This window comes from Canis lupus, chromosome 2, assembly GCF_011100685.1.
Source record: "Canis lupus familiaris isolate Mischka breed German Shepherd chromosome 2, alternate assembly UU_Cfam_GSD_1.0, whole genome shotgun sequence".
Classification (NCBI taxonomy): Eukaryota; Metazoa; Chordata; class Mammalia; order Carnivora; family Canidae; genus Canis; species Canis lupus.
This window is the reverse complement of record NC_049223.1, coordinates 23,069,623-23,096,887: the sequence shown is the minus strand read 5'-3', so window position 1 is coordinate 23,096,887 and position 27,265 is coordinate 23,069,623. Positions and strand designations below refer to the sequence as shown.

General features: G+C 45.6%; 1 protein-coding gene and 1 non-coding gene across 3 annotated transcripts in view; both read left to right on the top strand.

The window, feature by feature from the left end:
• The window catches only part of CAMK1D (calcium/calmodulin dependent protein kinase ID), a 431,901-nt gene that overhangs the window by 72,909 nt on the left and 331,727 nt on the right, over window positions 1–27,265 (top strand). The window lies entirely within an intron of this gene.
• LOC119870576 lies at window positions 4,064–4,193 on the top strand. The gene has a single exon (XR_005356240.1). It is a non-coding gene; the product is annotated as a U6atac minor spliceosomal RNA (small nuclear RNA).

Here is a 27,265-nt window from a genome sequence, read left to right as displayed (position 1 = left end):
AGAGGAGAAAGCCAATCTAGCAACTTTTTGTCATCGAAACTCAGTTTACCACGCTGATTGGGAGCCTGCAGGACCTCTCTAGAGCTGAATGGGCAGAGTCCAAATGGCCCTCTACATGTTTGCAGTCATCTTGAGTAGCTGCTCTGGTGTAGAGGATATAAAACATCACAAATGGTGGTCTTTTGTAAAACATTAGAGGAAGGACACTGGACTGTTAACCAGCCCCACCACTAACCAGCTGTGTGAACTCTGGGTCAGGCCAACTATTCATTCATTCATGCCCTCCATTTGTAAAAAACGCTAAAATATTTTAAAGTAAATTAAGACATCTTATTGCACAATTGAACAATAGCCAAGACATGGAAACCACCTAAGTGTCAACATATGATTGAATATATAAGATGCGGTTCAATGGAATATTATTCAGCCATGAGAAAGAAGAAAATCCTGCCGTATGTGACCACATGGATGGACCTCTAGGGCATTATGCTAAGTGAGATAAGTCAGAGAAAGACAAATAGTGCATGATACAACTTACATGTGGAATCTAAAAAAGCAGACCTTGTAGAAGCAGAGTATAGAGTGGTGGTTACCAGGGCCAGCGGGTGGGGGAATTGGGGAGATATTATTGGTCAAAGGATGCAAGCTTACAGTTAGAAGCTGAGTAAGTTCTGGGGAATCCAATGCACAGCACGGTGATTAGAGTTAACATACTGTATTACATACTTGAAAGTTGCTGGGAAACTAGATCATAAATATTCTCAGCACACAAAAAAAGTGGTAACACCAGTGGAGGTGTTAGCTGACACTGGGATGGTACCAAATCAACACATTGTGCACCTTTAATGTTCATTGTATGTCAGTTATATCTAAATTAAAAAAAGATATCTTGACATGCCACCCGTAATATAATATGGCTTTCTGTCCTCCCCCAGCCCCCCAAGAAAGGAAGGAAAGGAGGAAGGAAGAAATGAAATTTCCCAATGTACCCCAAATACCATTAACATAACTAACACAGTTAATAATAGGTCTTTAATATCCTCTCATATCCAGTTCATGTTCAGGCTTCCCTAGGTACGATCAGGTCATACACTGAATGTGCTTTATGTTAGTGCAGTTGCTTTGAATGGGGGATGAGGGGTAGTACCGAGTAAATGGTCTCTAAGGCTCAGTGTTCATGTTTTTGTTTTTGTTTTTTCTTTTCAGTGTTCATGTTTTAATACCTTCAAGCAAGCGCTGCTCTGATTCTGTTCATTTCTCTCTTGTTCTTGGAGAAGGAGGATACAAAACTTATAGATATTGACCATGGCTCTATAGCATGATGAGATGGAATGTGAAAATTATTTTGACTCATGGGATCAGTCAAGACAGGTTTGCGGGTGTCACACTGGGTTGGGCAGACCTGTGTTAGGTAGGTGGTGCACATGCCAGAGAGAAAGAGTTTGAGGCCCAAGAGCGGCTTGCATTTTGTGCTCCATAAATGTTGAGTGCCATATACAGTTACAAGGAGGACTTGGACAGGCCTTCTGTTTTCATTTTGTTATCTGAGACTCTGGTATTTTCTTCAGAGACACTAAATGTTGGGTCTCTCTCTCTGGTTGCCTGTCTAGGGAAAGTCCCATTATTCCAGAACAGAAGAGTGAAAAAGTCATATAGTAACAGCCTAGGGGATGTTGGGTGCTTCAGCCCCAGGGATCACCAGCCTGTTGGCACATTCTCTGCATTGGGTGGATGTCCCTGTGAAGCCACTTCCCAGCATCTTAGCCTTCTCCTGACAAACACCTGCCTGGGGCCACACTGTTATGTGTGTGAGGTATGAGGGCCAATTAGGAGCCTGAGCTTCTTATCCAAAACCCCTAAAGTTTTAAATGTCACAATTATAATGGATTTTGTCATTGATCTCTGCCCCTTTTGTCTTGAGTTGTTAATTTTTGTACACCTAACTGTATGTTTAATCTTGTTAGATCTAGTTCACCAAATTGCCTGACAAGACCTTTTAGAATTCTGAGTCTTTCATCTTGTTTAATTTTGGGTCATTCACAAATATGATCGTATCCTGTGTATCTCTGTGCAAGCCTCCAAGAGTTGTGAGTACTGCTGGAAACCTCCCCCTGATTGGCTTCATTCTCTGGGTGTCACTGTGCTGTTCTATGCCCATTTATCCTGCTTTTCTCACCTCTGGTTCCATTCTTCATTTTGTTCATAAGGAAACATGTTACCCTCCAGCATGCATGTCTGCACATTTTCATGCTCTAACAGTCTCCAGACTTGACAATGGAAATTAGCCAGACTGGTCATACATGCTCTTAAGTGTTTTGAGGTAGGGGATGATAACCACCAGAAAGTTGTAGTTGAATGAGGATTAGCTGTTCTCTTACAGCCTCATGACCAGCTTATAATGAAAGCAAATTTCAGAACAAATTCAGCATCAGGACGTTTCTTAAATGGGTATTAGCAGAATGTAGTTCATACGTTCTGTGCTGTATCCTGAAATCCCAGCTCTGTGTCCTCTTAGGTACTCCGACCACCACTTAGGATGAGAGCTTCCCTTGAAGCAAAGCTGCCAATATTCCAAAAGCAGGATTACATTTCTGTTAGGATAGGCATCAGGCAGCCAGAAATCCCTCAAACCAATAGATAGACCATTTTGGGATCAAGTCGAAGGTTACAGGTCCTGAGCCTTATCCCTGCCTATTCAAGGATAGAGATTATCTAAAATATTTTCCCCATTCCTTATGCTCATCATGCTAATTAACCACTGATTTCATCAAGAAAAAAAAATCATTCCTCACATTCATTTTGCTAGTTAGCAGAGGGGCTAATATGACTCAAATATAGGTAACAGAAGGGGTTCTAGTTGGCTGCTTCTGGGGTAAGGACTTCTTGGCTGAGGATGCTAGCTGACTAGCTCAGGATGCTGAGATACTCTTTACATATAGTAAAGATAACAAATCTCAGAATTTTTTAACCCATGTAAGGACCACCTAGATCAAGATGAAGAACATTTCCAGCACCCTTGAAGTCCTTCTGGTACCGTTTTCCCCGTGAGAACAATGCCCTTCCTTCCCAAAGGTAATTACTATTCTGACCTCTGTCACCGTAAATTAGTTTTGCCTATTTGAATTCCGTATAATGGGATCATATTTAAGTTTTGTGACATTCATTCATGTTGTATAATTGCTCATTTTTTCCCATTGCTGTGTAGTATTTCATTGTTTTGAGATTTAGATATCCATTCTACACTTGGTAGACATTTGATTATTTCCAGTTTGGGGCTATTGTGAATAAAACAGCTAAAAACATTCTGGTGCATGTCTTTGGTGGATGGACTATGAGTTACTGATTAAGGTGATTGTCTGTAAAATCGGTTTATATTCATCAACACAGAACATAATGTTGGCCATGGCACATGTTTTTTTAAGTATATTGAACAGATCATACAAAACTGTATCAAAGAAAGGGATACAGTCTGGTATGTTGGTATTTACCAAAGTATATGCTGGAACAAAAGGAAATCATTGCTTTTGTGTTCCTTGACTTTAATAAATACTCTAAGCCAGAGGGTGCGTTTCCTGAGAGCTGAGATTCTCATGTGAAAGTATTTTGTTTCCTCATGCCTTCTCTAGAATGGGTGGGAAAAGGACCTTTTCATTGATTCTGCAAATAGGCATCATTTTCTAATTTTAGATTGTCACTGTGAAAAAAAGTCATGAATTACTGAAAAACTCTGAGAATATCAACTACTTTTGGGGGTCCCCTGCATTGGAATGAATAGGGTTTTTAAATATTCATTTATGTTTTTCTTTCCATGTCATTTTGGGTATTGTGATGAAAAGAAAGCATTTGCTGCTGATTTAGAATCCCTGAATACTCTTATAAAAATTTAATTCCACCCATATTAACTAGGCTTTCAAGGCTTTTTTAGAGGGCCTGTTTTCCTCTAATAGGTTTCTAGAGGAAAAATCTGTCAGCCTAGGAAATTGATGGGTGGAAGTAGAATAGGGGAGCTGAACTCTGGCTACCATTGGGGGATGCTGCATCAATTTAAAATTTCAAAGGGTCTGTGTTTTATGAAAGTGAGGAATTCGGTTAGCACTCCCCTTGACAAGAGTGGAAAAAAATTCTAGTGCCCTGTAGCACACATGTACATGGATGCTATCACCCCCTATTTATAGCACCTAACAATATTTCTTAGCAACCCTATGGTGTAAACCAACATTACAAATGTCCTGTTCCGGGAATCTTTTCCTACATGCACACCTGCACCCATACTGAGGGGACACCGGTACAAGCTTTGTGTGTAACACCAGAGCACCAGAAGCCACTGGATGTACGGTGGTCTATGAGGGAGTGGTTGAAGGATGGCGTCTGTGGGCAGTGGATGCTGTGTAGTTGTTGATGAGAGTGATGATGTGTGTTGTGACATGGAATGGTGTCCAGATACACGGCCAAGTGAAGGAAACAAGCTGGGGACGAGTGTATAGACTATATTACCTTTATGCAAGGAAGGTGAGGATCTGGAAATATGTAGGGAGGTTTGTTTATATTTGCATAGAGAAGCCCTGGAGAGATAACAAGAAACGAAGGTAGATGTGGATAGATAGCAGGCAGCGGTGAGCATAGGGACTGGCAGTAGGGTGGGAATGGCTCGTCCGCCTGTTTATATTGTGTTGACTTTTGGAATCACGCAGTAGACAACCAACCAACAAAAGTGATTCTGTCCAGGTGTGCCCCTTGACATTGAACTAGACCAAGAGCGGGTGGCAGAGAGCGAAGCCGGTTGAATGCATCACGAAAGGGTGAGGTCATCCACTCCATATCCATTCTCAGAAGCTCTCAAATTCAGACATTCAAAGCAGGTGCTTACTCAACCGGTCTGCCAATCTGATGTGCCAGGCACTGGCTTAGGTGCTGTCATTAGGGGCCTTAGGTCCAGCTTTCATGGAGCTACTTGAAGGGACAGACCACGAGGAAATGATGAGCAAGCAGGAGGCTTATTCTGCTGGGCCCCAGGGAAGGAGGTGAGAGCAGTCCTTGCTGAGGTCAAAAGGGAGGTTAACTGCTGAACTGTATTCCTCATGTCGAGCCGAGTTTGTGAGCAATAAATTGGGGGTAAATTCTCACTTTTATTCTTTTCACCACTGCGCTCAGAATGTCATTTTTTACCATAATCTCATTATCCCTTCAGTTAAGTTTCAAATAAAGAAATAAACACAGAATAGAGGTCACTGCACCCCAGTCTACTACTGTGTTGCCCAGAAGACCAGAATTTAGGTGAATAAGTCAAAGTTGAGTTGACCATTACAGTTTTTTTCACAACAGTGGGGCTGTATTGGGGATTATATTATCTCTATGATTTGTGTGACTATAACCATAGGTTATTAAACAGACAAGATATTAGTCTGACAATCTGTTGCTCCACTCTGGAAGCAGTTAAATGTAAATTGTCCCTTTACTGTGACATATTAGCTATAGAAAATTCAAACACGTGCTCTTCTCCCTCCCACCCCCCCAACCCCCCCAACCCAGATACGAGGCTCACATTCCTCGTATCTTCAAGACAATTATTTTCTGAAAATACTATGGAGATGTTCTCACGGTAGATGGTGTAGACATTTGCAACATTTCTCCTCTGTTTATTTTTTTCTCATTCTGGTCTTTTACTGGCAGATTTCTCCTTCACCGTTTCTGAATCAGATGAAATATTAATATGGTTATTTTTAAAAGTTTCTACGATGACATGATTTTTTAAAAGGGAGAGATATTTTTTTTCCTCTGTTTCTTTCGATTCCATTAAGCTTCGGTGAAACTTGAGAAACAGATCAAAGGCCATAGGAGATTGTGACGGTCAGCATGCTTTTTCGCATCTCCACTTCTCCAGCCACTTAAGAATTGCTCAGATTTGACGGAATAAAAAACACAGACTGGCAGCCAGAGTTGGGAGTCTGGAATCTTCCTGGCAACCAAAGCCCAAAATACAGATCTCTCTGGAGCCAGCATATTCATAAACGATCGGAGGTTTGTGACTTAGTTAAGAAAGCACCAGAAGTCAGATTTAAGTTAAAAAAGAAAAAAAGCAGAGTAATGCAGATCCTTATTTTATAATCACAACAAAGTGCTTTCTATGGAATAGTAAGAACCGCTCAGGGTCCCAGGGATCCTCTGTCATCCTAGGGGATGCTCAGAAAGGTGATGGCCGTGGAAGCTGGCCAGCATGCTTACCTGTTGCTTGCTGCTTGAGAGACTTGGGCCTCACAGGAAGGTGTGACATCCCTGGGCCTGGCGGTGGGAGTCACCGGAGCTGCCCCCTGATGGGGTGACTGTTCACAATGTCCATCACTAGCACAGCAAGGCAGCCTTGCAGAGAGTGAGGTGCATTAAGCAGTTCCGCACATGCGTGGTGCCAGGCATTTGGGCACAGTGAGGGTGTATGTCTGGGGCTCACACTAGGTTGTGTTTTCTTTCCGAATGTCATTTCCAGAGAGGACAGTAGAACAACAGGGATGCAAAGGTGAGAAAGGACGATGGAGCGAGTTCTCTGATGCCTTTTGCTGTTTGGGGGGATGTTTGTAGAGTTAGCATATCCAAAAGGGGTACCTTGGCCTGTGAAATCTCTCATCATTTGGGGGTGTTCTTCTTTGTGGTCCCTTCATGCTTCTAGTAGTGGACCAGCCACACTGAGTGGAGACTGCGTTGCTTCGCCACAGCAGCTTTGGAGGAAGAAGTTTATTGCTCGTTACAGAAACCAAAGGATTGCTTTTCTTGGAAGCAACTCCCTGGTTTCTAAACCACACAGTAAACTGTTCTCCGGTGTCCACTTTGGCCGAATATTCTCAGCCATCGCTTCTTCTATCTTCTGCACACAGCATGATCCTTGGCTCCTTGGTGAGTCAGGGAAAGAGGATGAATGTATGTTTACAGTAGTTGTAATGTTCCTCCAAAGCCCAAATTCTGTTAATTTCATTAAAAATTTTTCATATTTTACCGAATTAACAATTTGTGTATCTGGCCTGTTAAGAGTTTTTTTAACTGCTGCTAAGCATTTGACCATATCTGTGGGAGCCTCAAAGCAGTCCAGCAGAATGGGTGTAAAATATAGTCATAAGGACAAAAAAAAAATAACTGGCATTTGTACAGTGCATTGGAGTTCATGACATGCAATTTCTGTGTCGTGTGTGTTACTCAACAGGAGATGGATCAGAGGACAGAGCCAACAGGCTCAACAGGCCAATTTGAGTCAAGGAGCTTTTATTTCTAACCAGTGGTGGTAATGGGGTCCTTTCATGTTGGTGAGAACTCAGAGGGCAGCACTTAACAGCAGCAGGGACAAGGGAACATTCTGAGTGGGCTGGAGGGAAGGGGGGGTGCACGTTACGCCAGAGAAGGTGCATCTCTTGGCTAGGTTCTGTTGAGCAAACAATGGCTGAAATTGGTGTCAGTAACAACCTATTTCCTGCCTGATTGGGTTAGGAAAAGAAAATAAACTCTAAGAGGTTTTTTTTTTTTTTTTTTTTTTAAGATTTTCTTTATTTTTTTTTTTTTGAGAGAGATGAGAGTGAGTGAGTGTAAGTAGAGGGAGAGGGAGAGGGAGAGGCGTAGGGAGAGGGAGAGGGAGAAGCAGACATCCCCCCAGAGCGCAGAGCCTGGCATCTAGCACAGGGCTCGATCTCAGGACCCCAAGATCATAAGCTGAGCCAAAGTCAAATGCTTAATGACTAAGCCACCCAGACGCCCCTCTAAGAGGTTTTTAGCAAATTATTACATGTATATACACGTGTCACATGTTGGTGCTTATTAGTATTTATTAGTCGATTCACTCATATGTTTATATTCAGAAGTTGCCCTTTTTAAGTAAACAAAATTCTTAACCCGCTAGCGTATGTGTGTTTTTTTTAAAAAAGATTTTATTTATTTATTCATGAGAGACAGACAGACAGAGAGAGAGAGAGAGAGAGACAGGCAGAGGGACAAGCAGGCTCCATGCAGGGAGCCTGACGTGGGACTCGATTCCGGGACCCCAGGATCACGCCCTGGGCCAAAGCCAGGCGCTTAACCGCTGAGCCACCCACGTGTCCCCTGCTAGCGTATTGTGTCTCTATCAACCAGTTTTCTCATGTCTGATTTTGTTGCCAATGTTTTCACTACCAAGTTCCTTGTGCCCTTTTTTTTTCTTTTCACTTAGAGCCAGTGACTTGAAAGATTTGATATTAATGTTGAGCTGGACTCTGAGAGCCTAGTTAAAATGTATCTCAAAACAATAATAAAAGTCACTGGCTGTTCCCTTTCTTCTTCCCATGATTATTGAACGAGTAAGTGAGGAATTAAGATGATTAATGTGCAAACACCGAGCACTGGCCTTGGCAGATGAGTGTTCAGTAAATTAGTATTTTGCCTCACCCTCAATAGTGCTTTTCTTTCTTTTTTTTCTCCTTTCCCCCTTCCCCCTCCCTCCCTCCCTCCCTCCCTCCTTTCCTTCCTCCCTCCTTTCCTTCCTTCCTTCCTTCCTGCCTTCCTGCCTTCCTGCCTTTCTTCCTTCCGTCCATCTCCATACCCAATGTGGGGCTTGAACTCACAACCCTGAGATCGAGAGTTGCATGCTTTGCAACCTGAGCCAGCCAGGCGCCCCTCAATAGTGCTTTTCATCCTTCTTCTGAGTACTCTCAAGTGCAGAGAGTGGTAGACGCATGAGCTTAGGTATCTCTGGGTGTCTCACGGACTCCCATTGAGGACTACTGATGTTCTTGGAAGATGGGCCCTTGTAACCCAAGGGCTCTCTCTACCCCTTGGCACACATACTATAATTTGAGAAGTTTGGTGTTAGCAGCTAATGTTGGAAAGACAGAAGGGAGTGGTCAGTGTATTCACCACAAATATGTTTTGTCATGTTTGATATCCTTTGAAATTTGGTCATATTTGTGTGGTTTATAAGGCCATTCTCTTGGGACATGCTGGGTGGCTCAGCGGTTGAGCAACTGCCTTCAGCTCAGGGCGTGATCCTAGGGTCCTGGGATTGAGTCCTACATCGGGCTCCCTGCATGGAGCCTGCTTCTCCTTCTGCCTGTGTCTCTGCCTCTCTCTCTCTCTCTCTCTGTTTCTCATGAATAAATAAAATCTTTAGAAAAAAAAAAGCCATTCTCTTAGGTAGATTAGAACAGCCCACCTGTTCCCCAGTCATTCTGGACATCGGGCAGGGAACCATTTTTCCTCAAATTTGCATTTGCTCGTACAGCTAAAATGTGGAAATCTGCTGAGAATACATTTGTACTTAGTGTCCTGTGGATTTTAGTTACATGCAGAGTTTTAATGGTGGGTTTCTTATTGGAGGGTAAGATAATAGGACAATATTTTTTTACTAACTCAGATACATGAAAATAAGAAAGAAATCCTTCTGATCATTTGGGCATTTCTGTAGCAGCTGCTAATTACAGATGATCCTCAATTGCCCATGAATTCAGGGATTCTTATAGATAATATGCATTCTTTGATAATCAAAAAATTTCACTTTGGTTGTTAGTTCTTATTTCCTTCTTTTTTTTATTTTTTTTTTATTTTTATTTTTATTTTTTTATTTTTATTTTTTTTTATTTATTTATGATAGTCACACAGAGAGAGAGAGAGAGGCAGAGACATAGGCAGAGGGAGAAGCAGGCTCCATGCACCGGGAGCCCGACGTGGGATTCGATCCCGGGTCTCCAGGATCGCGCCCCGGGCCAAAGGCAGGCGCTAAACCGCTGCGCCACCCAGGGATCCCTCCTTCTTTTTTTTTAAAGTTATTATTTATTTGAGAGAGAGAAAGTGAGTGAGAAAGCATGAGCAGGGGGAAGGGCAGAGGGAGATGTGGGGCTCCAGTCCCAGGACCATGACCTGAGCCAAAGGCAGATGCTTAACCAACTGAGCCACCCAGGCGCCCCTGTTAGTTCTTGTTTCTTGTTTTTTTCTTTTCTTTTCTTTTCTTTTTTTTTTTTTTTAAGATTTTATTTATTTATCCATGAGAGACACGGAGAGAGAGAGGCAGAGACCCAGGCAGAGGGAGAAGCAGGCTCCATGCAGGGAGCCCGATGTGGGGCTCGATCCCAGATCTCCAGGATCACGCCCTGGGCCGAAGGCAGGCGCTCAACCTCTGAGCCACCCAGGCGTTCCTAGTTCTTGTTTCTTTGGAACCAGTCTTATTTTGAAACCAACTTTTGACAGAAGACGCAACATTGTGAGCAATCACCACTTGTTCTATCTAGGTGTCTCATTTAATCATTGCTTTAATCCTGCAATGTGGGTGTTACTCCCCCCAGTGATGGATGAAGAGACAGAGGTTCAGGGAAGCTAATGCAGGACCACCCACTGAGTCATGGAGCTGGGCCCTAACCTCACCTCTCTGACTCAAGACTCATTATCTCTCTCTCAAACTACTGCCTCTCCACTGGTAGAAATATGGTAAAATGTCCTGTAAGATTGGAGGAGGCCCAAAAAGGGCTAACATAATCATGAATCATCAATTCCTGAGTAACCAAGAATTGACGAACATTTGAGAGAGTTAGCTTGGGTTTCTTCATACCAAAGTATTGACAAGCATTATAAGGAGCAAATGAGATAATGGATTAGAAATGCACTGGTCAGTACAACCAGCCCTACACATACTAAGGCGGATTGTCAGTCCCTTAAACCTCTGCCCTTTGAGAAGAATAGGTGCCTGGGACGGTGCCTTCAGCCCCTCTGAGTTACAGGTTGGTCACTGTGATAGCTCAGCACGGCTGTTTACACTAGTTGAGACCTACATCTGGTCTAGACAAATGAGAGCTGCCAAACAAAGCAACGTGTTGAACGAGGATTGTCATGGCCAGGAGCCCATTTTCTTGTTTAAGATCTCTGGAACTTTCCTGCTAAAAGGCAGACAAGGTTTGGATAACTCATTTGAAAGCAAACCAAGTACTGTGTTCTCCCTCAGCCACTTGAGAAACTTGCTCAAAAATATATGCGGAGCAGAAGGAATGGAAAGACGCTGCCATGTTTAAGCGCGTAGCAAGCAGTGAGTCGGTGGTTGGGAACCCACCGTCATGGTGCCTTGACTGGTGGAACTCTTGTCACAGATGAATTGTTGCTTGAGCAATAGTCTTCACCCAGACAGTGCAGTTGCCTAGTGTGTACCTAAACCTCTCACCTCTGTTGAGAATGGCCAGTTACACAAGGGCTGCCTCAATGACTTTTCTCTCATCCCTGTTCATCTTCTAAGAACATCAGTTGAGACAGACGTTGTAGTGCCTGGTACAGTAACTGGCACGTTGAGGGATGACATACATACTTCTTGAATACGTGTACTGCAGAAGCATCTCCTGGAAGTCAGGCTCAGTTTGAGCATCCGTGAGTAGGGTGACCTCTTGATTGGTCTTTATTCACATGAAGCTTATAAAATACATTCTTTAGGTTTTTTTTAATTGAAATTTGATTGAGGTCAAATTTGATTGTAGATTTACATGAAGCTGTAAGGAATAATATAGAGAGATCCTGTGTACCTTTTATATAGTTTTCCCCAATGGGGGAAATTTTTCTGACAAAAACACAACACAGTATCAAAATCAGGATGTTGGCATCAAGACAGTCCACCCATGTCGCTCATATGATCTGCTGATTTTGTTCAAATGTATTTTTTTAAAGATTTATTTATTTTTAGAGAGAGAGAGAGAACAGAGGGAGGGGCATGGGGAGAGGGAGAGAAAGAGTTTTTTTTTTTTTTTTTTTTTAGAGATTTTATTTATTTATTCATGAGAAGCAGAGACACAGGCAGAGGGAAAGCAGACTCAATGCAGGGAGCCCAACGTGGGACTTGATCCTTGGGACTCCAGGATCACGCCCTGGGTGAAAGGCAGGCACTAAACCGCTGAGCCACCCAGGGATCCCCAGGAGAGAGAGAATCTTAAGCAGACTCCGTGCTGAGTGTGGAGCCTGTCACAGGGCTTGATCCCACGATCCTGAGACAAAACCAAGAGTCGGAAGCTCAACCAACTGAGCCACCCAGACAACGCTGTTCAAATATTTTTTTAGTGTGCTTTTAAAATGGTGAAGTATGATTGGGGAGGGAAAAAAGCCAGACTGTAGGCTCCTGTGGCAAAGGTGGAACTAGAACTTTGTGAACGTATGTTGGGGCGAGGCTGGTTTCCAGTCCAGAGGAGAGCTGAGTGTGGGACGACTCAGGGGGTCCCCTGTCGGGGAGCAGAGGCTTCTCAGGGCAGTGAGCCTTGGGGCTGAGAGCAGTAGGCGTCTGTTTGGCAGCCCAGAGGAAAGGAGGGAGCCTTGTTCTGCATTTTCCAGGGCTGAGGCTGCCGCCAGTGGGTGCCCTTCCCACTAGTGACCTCCTTGCTCCAGCCACGCGGCGGGAACACATGCCATGGTTTGGGCTTACAGGGGCCCGAAGTCTGGTCTACACCCAAATCCCAGACCACACCCGCCCCCTTCTGAACCAGAATTTCCAGAAGCCTTGAGAATTAGCCCCAGTCTCTGTCATTCTTTCCTTTCCTGTGGTTGTTTTTCTCATTGGATTCAGGCGAACAAATAATGAGGTATTAGAGGGCTGATGGTGCCTCTTTTTATTCATTATTGAGCAGTCTCTTAACCAAATCTCATCTGCCCTGTGCAGCCCGCACAGCATTGTGCTGGAAAGGTGGGTCATTAATGCTGATGGAAATGAAGTCAGCTTCTCCCTAGGGAGACATTTCCAGGGAACGAGGACCTGCAACTCCCCTGATGCGGAGGAGGTGGGGTGAGCAGAGGGTAATGGTGCAGAGGGCAGGAGCCCATTATGTTTCTGGGACCCTTGAAGCCCAGGGTCCCACAGAGCTGAAGGAGCTTCTCTGAAGTGGGAACGTGGCCTTGTTTCTATTTAGGGAGAGAAAAACCACCCAGTATTTTTTACGCTCCCGAATTGAATCCAGCCTTCTAGGTTAGAAGATAGAGGTCCCCCCTACCATCTTCTTTTCTGACTTAAAAGTGTCTGGGTTTCAGCCTGTGTGAGTAGCTAACTCACAGTTAACTCTTGCGTCTGAGCCAGGCCTTCCCTTAGGGGTGGGCAGGCTGCTTGCTGGCTTTACCATCACTGCTTTTCCTGGGGCAGAGCCAAGGAAGGCAACATTTGCATAATATTCCCTTATTTGGCTGGCCACCTTCTGCCATAGATCTAGAAAATAAAAGACACACCTTCCCCAGGAATTACTAGTTGTCCAACAAATAACTACATAACAACTGCTTACTATGTGGGAACCCTGAGAACTTTTTCCAGGAAAAGCTAATATAATAAAATACTTTGGCAAACGTGCTTATAGTATAATATTATTTAATAAGGTTTTAAGAATCCGGTTTTTAAATTTGCAGCTTCTGGAGGAAATCACGTTTTATTTTACTTGGAGAACAATTTAGTTGAAATGACCCTTGCAAGGGATTTGGAAAATGCACGTGTTCAGTTATTCTTCTAAGCCTTTTTATATAACCGGTTCTCACAGAACCTTGTTATTCCTGGCAGATTCCCCCCGCCCCTCTGTTCCCGCTTTTTTGGTTTACCAGGTTATTCTTCTTTTTAAGTATTGAACATTTTCTTCGGAGCATATTCTGATATTTCAGTAAATGGATGAATACCAGAAAGAAAGAATGGTAAATTTCTGCTTCATTGCTTTGGATGTTTCTTTGGATCCAAAGATATGTCTCAATGATTCCAAATGTTCACATCTCAGTAAGCAACCAGATAATGAGTTTCTTCGAATTATTGCAGAATGTCCATTATTATATAGATACAGCTAGCCTTGAGGGCTACATTTGCCTCCCGGATTTTATGACGACTTTCTGGAATGCTTTTGAAAACTTTAACTATATAGTACACATAGGCTCGCTTTGTAAATTAAAGAAAGAGTGCGTCTGCGCCCCCATCCCTTATATGATAACGACTTGGAGAAAAATATGAAAATTGGCTCTCATCCTCAGCCATAACCACTGTTAAATTACAAAAATGTATTTTTCCAGGCTTTTTCTATGCATAGTTAACACGATTACTTTCCTTGTTGTGTATTGTTTCTTTCATTTATCATTAAATGACATATCCTGGGCATTTTCTCACATTGTAAATCTTTTCCCCAAATACTGTATATGCCGTTTGAATCCCAGGAAACCCAGGCCTAGCTTGAAGTGTGCACCATGGCCTGCTGCGCCCCCACTTCTGTATTGACCAGGGCCCCAGGGTGTGTGTAGGGGAGGAGGGGGTCCCCTTGCCTTCCTGAAGTCAGAGTGCCATAAGCATCCTCTCATTTCTCTCCATTCCTTCTCCTCTTTGTCCCCATGTGCATTTTCCTATGCGTATTTTTAGTTCCTTCTCACTCGCCAGTATTGATCAGAAGCTGGGGGCCGAGTGGTGGTCCTCTGGCCATGCTTCTCTGCCCACGGGCGTGCCCGCTGCAGGCTTGCTCCTCCTGGGAAGTGGGAGTTAGCCCCGGCCTGCATCCGAGTTGTTCACTGCACACGGGGGTGGCTGCCTTTATGATATTTGGTCATGTTTCCTTCTGAGCCCATGATCATTCATTCTCCTTGTTGACTTCTAACTGGAGACAGCCCCTCACTAAACATGGTGAACCCGTATTTTAGTGGCTGGTGTGGGGCTGGCTTTGCATATCAGGTGACCCTGTGAAATGTGGCCTGGCTCTTTGACTAGAGCTTAGCAACCCAAAGCCTGAGGATGCACAGGTCAGGAGCCAACCTCATTGCCAGGGTACAGACCAAGGGCCCCTTAACCTGTAAGTTCCTGAGAATCAGGAAAGACAGGGCTGGAGCACTCCTCCCCACAGCCTGGGCTCTCCACTCCTCTCTCCACCTGCCGGATGGGTGTCTGATTTTTTCCTTTATTGCTAGTGTAGAACGAGGACAGATACGTTGGAAAGGCATGGTTTGGAGCTTGACTGCAATTCCCCATTTAACATGAGAGGTCTCTGCCTTTCTTAATCTCCCCTTTGTCAGGATGCAGCCACTCTGGACGTGTCACGCCCTTTACTGAGGCGTGAAGGCCTGTTGAGTTACAGACAACATGCTGTCCGTGGGGTTCCCCACCGTTGCTCTCTTTAGGTCTAAGTCTGTCACGTGCATTGATGGTGCAGGCCCTGGCAGGAGCCGGGAACCTTGGGAGCCTGTACACAGCATCCGTGCTTGCTTGGTCTCCTCTCTTTCCTGTGATTAAAAACCTTGCTTCTCCTGCTCCTCTTTCCTAAGTGCACCCCTCTTCCTCCATGGAGGCCTCATGCAACTCTATTCCGGCTGCCCCACCTGTCTCCTTCCTTCCTCCCTTCATTCCTGGGCTTAGTCTCACACTTCTGTTGCACAGCATTCATTCATTCATTCACTCATTCATCTGTGATTGTGCCAGCCTGTTGCTTGAGTCTCAGTGCCTAACGATACGCAGCACAGTTCCTGCCTCCCCAGGAGCCTGCTGCTCATTACCTGGGGAGTCAGGTAAGCTGATGACTATGCAAGGTAGGGGTCACAGGGTCCAGCAGAAACACAAGAAAGTGGGCCTAAGTCTGTGCTGGAGTCAGGAAAGCCATCAGTGGTGAAGTGACACCCCTCAAAGGGTTTGTGAGGCCAATGTGGGGCAAAAGGAAGAGGACAGGCAGGCAGAAAGAATAACACATGTGGAGGTTGGAGGCATTGACAGTGTGGCACGTTCATGAAAATGAGCCATGCGGAAAGCCAGATTAGAAGTGACACTGGGAGAAAGGTTGTGGCCACATCACAAAGGCCCTTTTATATCGGAATGATAGCAACCCAGTTAACACTTCCATGGTCCTTATTATGGACAAGACACTGAGCATTTTATAGACATGGGTTCATGTATTCCTCATACCAACTCTAAGAGGTAGCAACTGTTGCTGTCTCCATTTTACAGATGAAAAAACTAAGACCAGAGAGACTGGGATGGACAGAAGGTTCTCCGGACAGCAGGGGTGGATCTGGGCTTCGGGCCAGGGAGTCTGCTGTGGGACTGCATGGCCCAGAGCTGGCTGTCCTCGTGGCCCAGCGGCCACATCTCACACTCCAGTTACTTCATCACATGGGCCTCGGGGAGCGATGGGAAGGGGTTAACTCGTGGGGAAACAGATCTGAAATTTGTTCAGATAGTTCTTTAGAGACAGATGGAGATTTGATCCAGGAAGGCTGCTTAGAAGTCCCTGCCGTTGTTGTGTGGGAATCTGGTGGAACGTCTTTTAGAATGGCTTTCTCAGAATTCTATATCCTGAAAAGGCAGCTCTGCAGCCTATTTTTAAACCAGTGCTAGTTTATAACGAAACATGCCCTATATGCTGATAGAATTTAATGTGTGAATTTAATAATCAATATGTTTATGTGATTTTAAATATTTTGCTGTACAATAAAAGGAACAATTTTTTTTTATTAGGCACTTTTCTTAAAGACCCTTTGGATCTTCCTTCCACTTCTCAGTCTGATGGGAGGCTGGCAGTTTCATTAACAGTACCCCTCGGGAAGCAGCTGGCTCCTCTGTGATGGTGTCCCTAACTGGTACCTCTTCCAGGAGGTTTTTTTTTTTTTTTAAACAGTTATTTATATTGTAGTATGGGGCGCCTGGGTGGCTCAGTTGGTTAAGCATCCGACTCGTGGTCTTGGCTCAGGTTATGTTCTGGAGGTCATGAGATCAAGCCCCGCATCGGGCTCCACGCTTAGTGGGGAATCTGCTTGACATTTTCTCTCCCTCTCCCTTTTCTTCTACCTCTCCCTCTGATTGTGTGCTCTCTCTCTCTCTCTCTCTGTGTATCTCTCTCAAATAAATACATAAATAAATAAAATCTTAAAGGAAATTGTAGTAAAATATACATACCACACACGTTACCATTTTAACCATTTTTAAATGCACAGTTCAGTGGGATTAAATACATGTACCATGTTTGCAAATATCACCACCATCCATCCCTATTCTTTTTGTCATCCAGAACTGATGAATGAAGCAACAACTCCCATATTGCCTCACCCTCCAGCCCTTGGAACCCACATTCTACATTCTGTCTCAATGGATTTGACTCCCATAGGTACCTCAGGTAATTGACCTTTTGTGTCTGGCTTGTTTCACTTATAATAATATCCTTGAGGTTCATCCATGTTGTAGCAGGTGTCAGAGTTTCCTTCCTTTTTAAGGCTGAATAATACTCCACTGTATGGATAGGCCACATTTTGTTTAACCATTTAACCATCAATGGGTGCTTGGACTGCCTCCATGTTTTGGCTGTTGTGCTCAGTACTGCTGTGAACATAGGTCAGTATCTTCTGTTTAGGTCCCTGCTTTTAGTTCTTTTGGGTATTTCATGAGGTTTTGTTCCCTCCTAGGCCTCACCTTGGGAACTGTAACATAGCTGTGCTCATGGGGATAGACATTGCCTTCTCCCTACTTTTGCTACCATGTCAAATGAATCATACTTAATATAGTAGTAGAGGTAGATTTCAGGAATAGTATGTTTTAGAGTGGGTCCTCTTTCCCACTTTTATGGAACAGGAAGCCTAGTAGGCATTAAACAGGAAGCATTCCCTGACAAATCTCAAGTAGGAGGTGACTCTCTGAGCTGTAGAAGATCAAGGGAAGGTGAGGAGTGAGGGAGGGACATGGCTGAGGGGCAGTGCTGATTGGGGGCCCAGTCTAGGAAGTAGAATTTAGGGCATTCATGAGTTTGCATTTCATTGTAGGGCATGAGGAAGAGAGAAGAGTCTGGGGTGAACCCCATATTTCTAGTTTGGGTGGCTAAATGGTCCCCAGAACTAGGATGACTGGCAAAGGCAGGGGAGTCCTGGGAGATCATAGAGCATACATCTATTTTGGACTGCTACAAAATAGGGGAAGAAGTTTCATGGGCCTGCAGATGATGTGCAGGGTAAGGATCATTACAATGGGACCATATAGTGAAACTGGAAAAATATAGTGAAGTTACTATATAGTAAATTATTGTGAAATTATTATTAAATTATAGTAAATTAGTGTGAACTTATTTTTTTCCAGTTACATTGAAGATAATTGTTATAACCAAATGTGTAAGTTTAGGGCATAAGGTTTGATTTACATATATTGTGAAGTGATGACCACAGTAGGTTCAGCTAACATCCGTCTTCTCATATAGACATGATAAGAATTAAAAAACAAAACAAAACAGAGAAAAGGAAAAAATGTTTTTCTTGTGATGAGAACTCTTAGGATTTGCTCTCTGAACAATTTCTCCATATGCCGTTATCTGTGTTCACCATGGTCTCCAGGCTGTACATCCATCCCTAGGACTTAACTGGAAGTTTAACTTAACTTGTAACAGTTACTTAACTTGTAACTGGAAGTTTGTATCTTTTGACCACTTTCCTCCTGTTCCCCCTCCCCACCCTCTGCTTCTGATAGTCACGGGTCTAATCTTTTTTTTTTTTTTTTTTTAAGATTCCACATAAAAGTGAGAACATACAGTACCTTATAAATGTCTCACTTATTTCAATTTGTGTAATGCCTTCAGGTTCTATCCATGTTATAGCAAATGATAGGACTTCCTGTTTTTTAGGGCTGAATATTTCATTGTGTACATATACATCACAACTTCTTATTCAAAGATGGTTACATTTCTTTACAGAAATTCTCTTGTCAGGTCAGGACTTTTTATTTTGGGTGTCTGTCATGAAGGTTAATATTTTCTTAATAAAGTCCTCGTTCCTAACAGACCTGGCTCTTCATTTCCTTTGCTCCACATCCTGTTACTTTAGAATCGGAAGGGACCACGCAGGAGGAGGATGGACTTAGGGGAAGGCTAATGGGTTCACTTTCAGGTGTCTTGATCTTGAGATGCTGGTGGACCATTTGGCAGAAGTATGTAGGTGGGTGGTTATGAAGATCTGGTGCTCAGGATTGACCAGAAGCTGACATAGCTATGGACACCATCCTAGAGCCCAGGGGGATGAGATTGCCCGAGTTCAGAAAGAAGGCAGAGAGGGGAAGACCATCCTCTTCTTTGTCTACTCCTGTTCCATTTTGAGGGACAGAGTGAACAATAGGCCAAGTGTCAGAGGTGGCCTCCAGCCTGGAGCCGTGTCCCATTCCTCTGTCTTCATGGGCACAGACTCCAGAGGGGAAGAGTAGGGTTTCAGGAGAAACGCTGGAGAGACTGGCTGAGGTGTGGCAGCCACATGGGTGGCAGGAGAGGAGCCTACAGAAGAGGCTGGGGTGGGGTGGGCCTGGGGTCTGACTGGTGATCCTAGGCACGTGGTGCATTGGAAGCCAGAGGGAGGAGGTTGAGGGAGGTGGGAGGGACCACATGCTTGACAAGTGTCCACTTGGCTGTTAGGAGGCCCTCATCATCTCTTCTAGAATTGTTTCAGGTCATGGTGGTTTACAATCCAAGATGGGATCCTTCCAACGTGCTCTCCCCTTAGGTCTTGAAGTCCAGAAGCTCTGTCAGTCAGCACATGATGCTTCTTATCACCGTTCCTTACCAAAAATACCCTTCAGCAATTTAGAACATGTTCTAAACACTTCCGTTACATGTTTTAAATACCACCATTTGAACTCAGACACATCTAGTCCTCTCTGGAGGCAATTCCTCAAAACTCATACTATCCTTATTTTAACAATACAGTGGGGTACACTTTTATTCTCTGAGACTCCCAACCTGCAAGATGCTCGAGGAGCCGGAGTTTGTAGGGTCACAGGTGGCATGAGATGGTGACCCCAAGGCCCCGGAGAACCTGGGATAATGCGCAGTATTATCTGCTGGTTTCCTCCAACTTCTCTTATCCCACTGTCTTTTAAACCACATCCCTGGGCATCAGATCTGTCATGGATTCACGCTCACTCTAGCTGTTTCTGAATCTGTTCCACTGACTGTTGGTAATAACAGGTGCAGTGTACGGAGTGCCGACTATATTTGGGGCACTGTTCCAAGCGCTTGATGTATATCATCTCATTTAATTCTTGCACTACAGCCTGATGGACTATAGTGTTGTTAACCCCTTTTACTGAATGAAAAAAACTATGATTCTGGAAAATAGAAGTAAGTTTCTTGAAGCCGGTGGTCCTCAAATTTGAGTGGCCGCTAGAATCTCCTGGAAGGTTTGTTAAAACACTGGCTGCTGGGACCCATCCCCAGCGCTTCGGATTCAGGAGCTCCGTCCATGATGGAGCCAGAGAAGTTGCCTTTCTCACGAGTTCCCAGGTGCTGCGGCTGTGGGCCTTAAGGACCACACTTTGCTGGATGCAGGACTGGATGTAGGACGGGAATTCACACCAGGGCCGGGCTGACTGCAGGTGTGCTCTCCACTTTATGGGAAGTGCACTCTGGGAACCTGCAAGGAGGGAAACCCTCTCACTGCCGGGGATGGACTAAGGGCATCCTAGAAGATTCAAGGGGAGGAGTTCTTTCTCTTTCAGGGGAGCTGCTGCCCCGTGTAGGCAGGTGTCCTGAGGCAAAGGAACATTTGGCAGCAGGAGCTAAGGGAAGGCCTTGTCTCCCCAGGACTTAGAACAGTAGAAACATCAACTAAAAGTCGGTCTGCTTTAGTATCACCCTGTCCTGGCAATTCTAAGCGGTGCCTGCGATAAATACTCTTCTCCCCACTGCCTTGTGTCCATTGCCTGGCAGCTAAAGGTAAAAACACCCGAACACCCTTCATTGTTGGGGCTCTGGGACCTGTCTTCCCATCCCTGTCTTCCACAGGACTGAGTCCTCAGGCCACATCTGATTGGTCAATCCTTCTTCCTTCACCTCGATTTTAAGGCCATGGTCAATCCTTCCTTTACCTCGATTTTAAGGCCAATAACCTACTTGAAAATACTCCAGGAAGACAGAAAAGACAGGCAGAGCCATGCCTTTGGTAGGCATGTTTCACAGCAGTGCCTCTGTAGCAGCCCCCCCCCCCCATCAGACAGTGGTCTGACCCCCAGACAAAGGCGAACCCTTTGAATTCTCACAATGACCTTGTGAGGTGGGCTCTGTCCTCGTCCCTGTGTCACGGGCGAGGACACGGAGGTGCACAGAGGTTAGCGAAGGGACTTGCCAAGGTCAGACAGCTAGTGAGCGTGCACAGCCAGGATTCCCGCCAGGCAGCCCTGCGCCAGTGCCCCGTGGGCTTCACCACTGTGCCCTGGGGCTCCTTGGGCAGACAGTCGGTGCTTCATAAGTGCACAAGGGAGGGCCGCACGGGAGCAGGTGTGTTAGATGCCCATTGGGGTGGGATGCTGCGAGGACCACTCACTCTCTAAGGTGGTTGATTGCTCTGGGTCCACTCAGGCTGGTGGAAAATCCTTCCACGGGGCATCACGTCGTTCTCACGGGCTCTGCAGTGCTCACCTCCACTGTAATGAAATGTGTTTTCCCTGGAGGGGGTGGTTACGGGTATTTATAGAGCGTCTTATAGCTGAAGAGCTCCAGAAGCAACAATTACCTCTGTAATCCTCTTAGCATCTCTGAAGGGAGGGAAGTGAACTGGCACAGCCTGCCCCAGGCTCCAGAAAGCTCTGCAGCGAGGTGGGAAGGGGAGGGGCCTTGAGAGGGAGGGAGTCATTTCTTGGAGTTCCCGGGGCAGAGCTGGGGAAAGCGGGGGCCTCCTGGAGGAGGGCTCAGGGCAGCTCACCTGCATCCCACTTCCTTTGTACTGCCTGGTAGCCAAATGGAGAAATAACCTTCTTCCTGCTAAAGAAAGCTCACCAGCCCCTTTCACTATTCGCCTTCCGCTCAGGGAAAGAAAGTTTGAATAATAGAATTTTTTTTTTTCTTCTTCTCAGCAGTGAATTCTTGTGTCTTGGCAGCTACAGTGTTCAAGACAAGCTATTCAGAGGAATAGCCGAGAAAATGAAAGGGGATGAGGTTCTGGGAAACTTCTTTTCAGTGTGAGTGGGTTTTTTCCATATGCGCATATATATTACACACATATTTGCATCCTTGCCTGCTTGGAGTGGCAGCCTACTGGGCGTGCATGATAAACAGCCCGAGATTGTGACTGTCTTTTGTTATGGGAATGTAATCGAATTGAGTGGCAGCACCTGAGGATATACTGTGAGGCCATCAAGCTTATTTTGATCACCTGACCTCATTGATGAGCTGCCCTGATGGTGATGGATGTGGAGGGGTCCCCCATTATACCAATATTTTCTGGTACTAAGGGTCGAATCAAGCGTGGATGAATAAGATCTGTTCTTGCTTGGTATTTGGGAGATTTTCAGACAGTATGATCTCCTGTTTCAGGGTTGTCAATAATCATTTCCCTGGCCAGATCACGGGGCTAGCTAAGTGTGCAAAAGAGGTAATGTAGTTAGAGAAATGTGTGCTCTTAGCTCTCTGTTCCTTGTACCTCGTGATCCTTCACGATCACATCTGGCTGGATCAGCTTCTCCTACCTGCCCTTAAGCCTCTCCGCCTGGCCACTTCACGCGGCCTGGAGCTCCCAGATCCTGCACTTTGGGAGACTCCCATCTATCTTATTTGAGGGACTCCCTAGGCTCCTGCTTAGTTGTAATATTGTTTTTGTATTTTTAAGGAGGTGGTTCTGGGGAACGTGTTGGCACCCAGCCAACAACCTGAGGCCAGAAGGAGGCAGGGCAGAGTTAGCATCCCGAATGCTTCCTTCTGTGCTCATCCACGAGCCTGTCACCCATGAGCTTGGCCATCGGAAAGACAACTGTCGCACCAGCTGTGTTCCGAGCTCTGGCTTACACCCCGCACCCACACCCCAAGACTCCGGCCTCCTCCCTGGTCTGGCCCCAGTCCAGCCATCCCTTCACCTGTCCCCTCCTTGCCTGCCTTCTCTGCAGCCAGCAGTACCCACTGTGTCCCTTCGTGGTACATCTCCAGGTGGAGGAACATGTGTAAAATGTGGGTTAGGAGAAAGGAAGGCCAATAAAGGGGATCCCAGGACAAAACAGGAAGAGGGATGCATGAATTAAGGCCTCCGAAATTGGTCCTACAGTCCTTCCACCTCCTTCCCTTCAAGAAGGCAAAGATCGGAGCCGGAGAGCTGTCATTATCCTCCACATAATTACAGGGGCCAGCCCAAGTTCTTGGAAACGCCAGGGAAGTCAGGGGGCTCTTCAAAGGCGGCCCAGGGAAGCCGGTGGGGACCTGAGCTTGGGGAGGATGATCTCCCTCGAGGGGACCACTGTGCGGTGTCAACAGTCACCTCCCCGGGCCGCCAATGCACAAAACCGCTTCCAGGGCCTGGCTTGGGCTGTACGGCTTCAGCGAGAGGCCACTCCGCAGCTGCTCTGGGCCCGCGCGTGTGCCCACGGCCAGCGGGTGTGCCAAGGCGCGGGCGGCTCCACTGTGTGTGCCCAGCCCAGTCCCTTGGTGGCTCCTTCCCTCCTTCCCGCTCTGATGCAGCCTTTTTTCTTTTGCATCACTCATTCCCACCCAGTGAGGAAATCACTAATTCCCCTTTGGATTTGCGTGCTGAGCAGAGCAGAGGCGCCGGGAACCTTCCCGAAGGAAAACCTACAGCGCCCTGCGTGTTTTCGCCGCCACCCATGCGGGTATTTCTAAGTAAGAATGCAAACAGGCCGGAAATAGAACGTATTAGTAAGCGTAACAGGGAGACGAAGTGTATTTTTAGCAAATACGGCTGAAGCTGAGGGGTGCGGTGAGAGATGGGTGCAAGGGAAGGGTGGGAGCTGGCCCAATGCTCGGCTGCCTGGGGGCCGCCCCCTGCACTGGAAGACCGGTGGGGCCTGAGGATGTCGGGGCTCCTGGGGGGGGGGCGAGGCTTCTTGGGGGCACTGTGCTGGTTCTAGAGCCCCTCATGCTCCTGCTTCTGGCCATGGTGGCGGTGTGATCGTGGTGATCCCAGGGGAGGGGGCCCCGGGGGACCAGCTTGGCAAGCCCACCAGATGGGGGGAGGCTCGCCCACCCAGACTTGGCTGCCGCCAGCTGCCTCCCTTGGGGGAGCCCTGTGAAGGCCTGTGAGAGGAAGGCCAGAGAGCTGCAGGACGCCAAGGCCCTGGTTGGTGGGCTGTGAGCGCCGCAGGAATCCTAGGGGCTCAGGTTGTGAGGGCCACACCTCCCCAGACTCTCTCTTTCAGTGGACAGAGTGTTAATACATTCTCAGGGAGTCAGGAGTCCAAACAAGGTCACAGAGAAGGGAAGGTTAGAACTTTGAGCAGAAAATTGTTCGAAATGCCAAGATGTAACATTACTTGTTTCCCTGCAGATTAGCTAGGGTGTAACACCTGAGAGCGACAGGAGTCTTGCAAGGGCACTATTCACAGTAGAATAAAGTTAAACCCCAGGCGAGTCCTCCTGGAGTCCATCTGAAGTTCTGGGTACCGGATTGCCCCGACCGCCTGGTGCTAACGCAGTTGCCCACCCGGGGTTCCCATGGCTGGGCTCCATCTCTGTAGTCTGGTCTCTCTCTGTTGGCCGACTTCACTCCGGGATCCTCAGATTCATGGGGGTCCGGTTCACCTACTCCTGTGTTCTCCCTTCAGAAGGTGGCCATCACCGTTGTCATGGTTAATTTTATGTGTCGGCTTGACTAGGCTGTTGGGTGCCCAGACATTTGGTCAAACATTATTCTGGGTGTTTCTGTGAGGGTGTTTTTGGATCAGATTCACCTTTAAAAATCAGCGGACTGAGTAAAGCAGATTGCTCTGCCTCATGTGAGTGGGCCTTAACCAATCAGTTGGAGCCCAAGTAGATCAAAAGGCAGACCCTCCCCCAGCTTCCAAAGGGAAGTCCTCCTGCCTCTTGGCCTTTTAACTGGGACATTGGCCTTTTCCTGCCTTTGGATTCCAGTTGAAACATTGGCTCTTCTGGGGACTTGAACCTGCCAACCTTCAGACTGAACTACACCACCGGTTCTCGGGTCTTCAGCTTGCTGACTCACGCTGTAGATCTTGGGACTTGTCTGCCTCCATAATCATGTGCAGCAATTATAACTATAATAAACCTCTTTATTGGTTCTGTTTCTGGTTCTGTTGCTTTGGTTTCTCTGTAGAACCCCAACTAATACAACCATCTGCCAAATAAAAGCATACTTTGTGGCCCATCCAAAACGCCTTCTTCTCAATGACAGGATTTCATGAAAAGGCAGGGAGTGAGCAGAAGAGTCAAACTTGAGTTCTTTCAGCATTTAGTCTTTGTGTAGCAGGCAGTGGGTCGAAGACTTAGAGCCACAGGGGTTCTACTTTTTTAAAGTAATTTTTAAATTTAAATTCAGCTTAGTTAACATGTAGCGTATTACTAGTTTCAGGGGTAGAATTTAGTGATCCATCAGTTGCATACAACACCCAGTGCTCATTCTGTCACATGCCCTCCTCCTTCATGCCTGTCACCCAGTTACCCCATTCCCCCCATCCATCTCCCCTCCAGCGACCCTCAGTTTGTTTCCTATAGTTAAGAGTCTCTTATGGTTTGTCTCCTTCCCTGTTTTTATCTTATTTTAGTTTCCTTCCCTTCCCCCTATGTTCATCTGTTTTGTTTCTTAAATTCCACATGAGTGAAATCATATAGTGTTTGTCTTTCTCTGACTCACTTCACTTAGCATAATACCCTCTAGTTCCATCCACGTTGTTGCACATAGCAAGATATCATTCTTTTTCACGGCTGAGTAATATTCCATTGTGCATAGACCACATCTTCTTTATCCATTCATCCGTCGATGGACATCTGGGTTCTTTCCATAGTTTGGCTATTGTGGACACTGCTGCTATAAACATTGGGGTGCAGGTGCCCATTTGGATCACTATGCTTATATCCTTTGGATAAATACCTAGTAGTGCAATTGCTGGGTCATAGGGAAGTTCTATTTCTGACTTTTTGAGGAACCTCTAGACTGTTTTCCAGATTGGCTGCACCGGCTTGTGTTCCCACCGACAGTGCAAGAGGGTTCCCCTTTCTCCACATCCTCGCCAACATCTGTTGTTTCTGGTCTTGTTAATTTTAGCCATTCTGACCCATGTGAGGTGGTATCTCATTGTGGTTTTGATTTATATTTCCCTGGTGCCAAGTGATGTGGAGCATTCTTTCATGTGTCTGTCAGCCACTTGTATGTCTTCTTTGGTGAAATGTCCATGTCTTCTGCCCATTTCTTGAGTGGATTTTTTGGTTTTTTGGGTGTTGAGTTTGCTACGTTTTTTATAGATTTTGGATACTAGCCCTTTATCTGGATATGTCATTTGCAAATATCTTCTCCCATTCTGTAGGTTGCCTTTTAGTTTTGTTGATTGCTTCCTTTGCTGTGCAAAAAGCTTTTAATCTTGATGATGTCCCAGTAGTTCATTTTTGCTTTTGTTTCTCTTGCCTCTGGAGATGTGACTGGTGAGAAGTTGCTGCAGCCGAGGTCAGAGAGGTTTCTGCCTGTTCTCCTCTGGGATTTTGATGGATTCCTGTCTCATATTTAGCTCTTTCATCCATTTTGAGTTTATTTTTGTGTATAGTGTCAGAAAGTGATCTAGTTTCATTCTTCTGCATGTGGCTGTCACATGGCCCCCGCTTTCAAGAAACTCAATGCACAAAATTTAAACCTGTGCAAAAGGAGAAATTAGAGGCTAACTTTTCACATTGAAATAGGATTCTTCTGAGGTCCCTTTGATGAACAAGTTTTCTGTTTTATTTGGAAAATTCTGATTTGTGCATAGATTACCTCAAATGAACTACCCCTCTACTATCAGCATCTACTGCATAATATTGAGCAATCTTGTTGATCGATTCACAAGGTTTACATTTGATTTATCTCAGAGGCTGTTCTCCAATGACTGGTGTGGCCCTGGGAGTGACCCTGTGACACAGCGAGCATTGGTCGATTTGTACTTCTTTTGTTTATTTGGGTTTGATTTCATTGGATTGACTTTAAGTCAATCCTTGAGTCCTTTGTAAATCTTCAACGCCTGCAGCAAGCCTCAGCTCAGCCCCATAATGACACAGATCCCAGAAGGAAGGCATCAGGTAACTGCGATCATTTCTGATAGGTCTTACTTAAAAGGGACTCCTGTCATCAGAAAGATGGTATCAGGCTCTGAAGAATCATTGGGACTGAGATTTTTCTGTTCCTACAGCAGAACACTGTGTTCTACACAGACCCTCAGTGGTGTTTGGCAAATACTGAGATCTGAAATGGAGAATGTGAATTTGGGACAGTGTATTACCCATACTGTAAAAGTATTTATTAATGTGTGTAGAGCTTGTGGGTTCATGGCCCGTCCATTCTTGTTTTAACAATCTGGGCATTGGGATGCCTGGGTGGCTCAGTGGTTGAGCATCTGCCTTCAGCTCAGGTTGTGATCCTGAGGTCC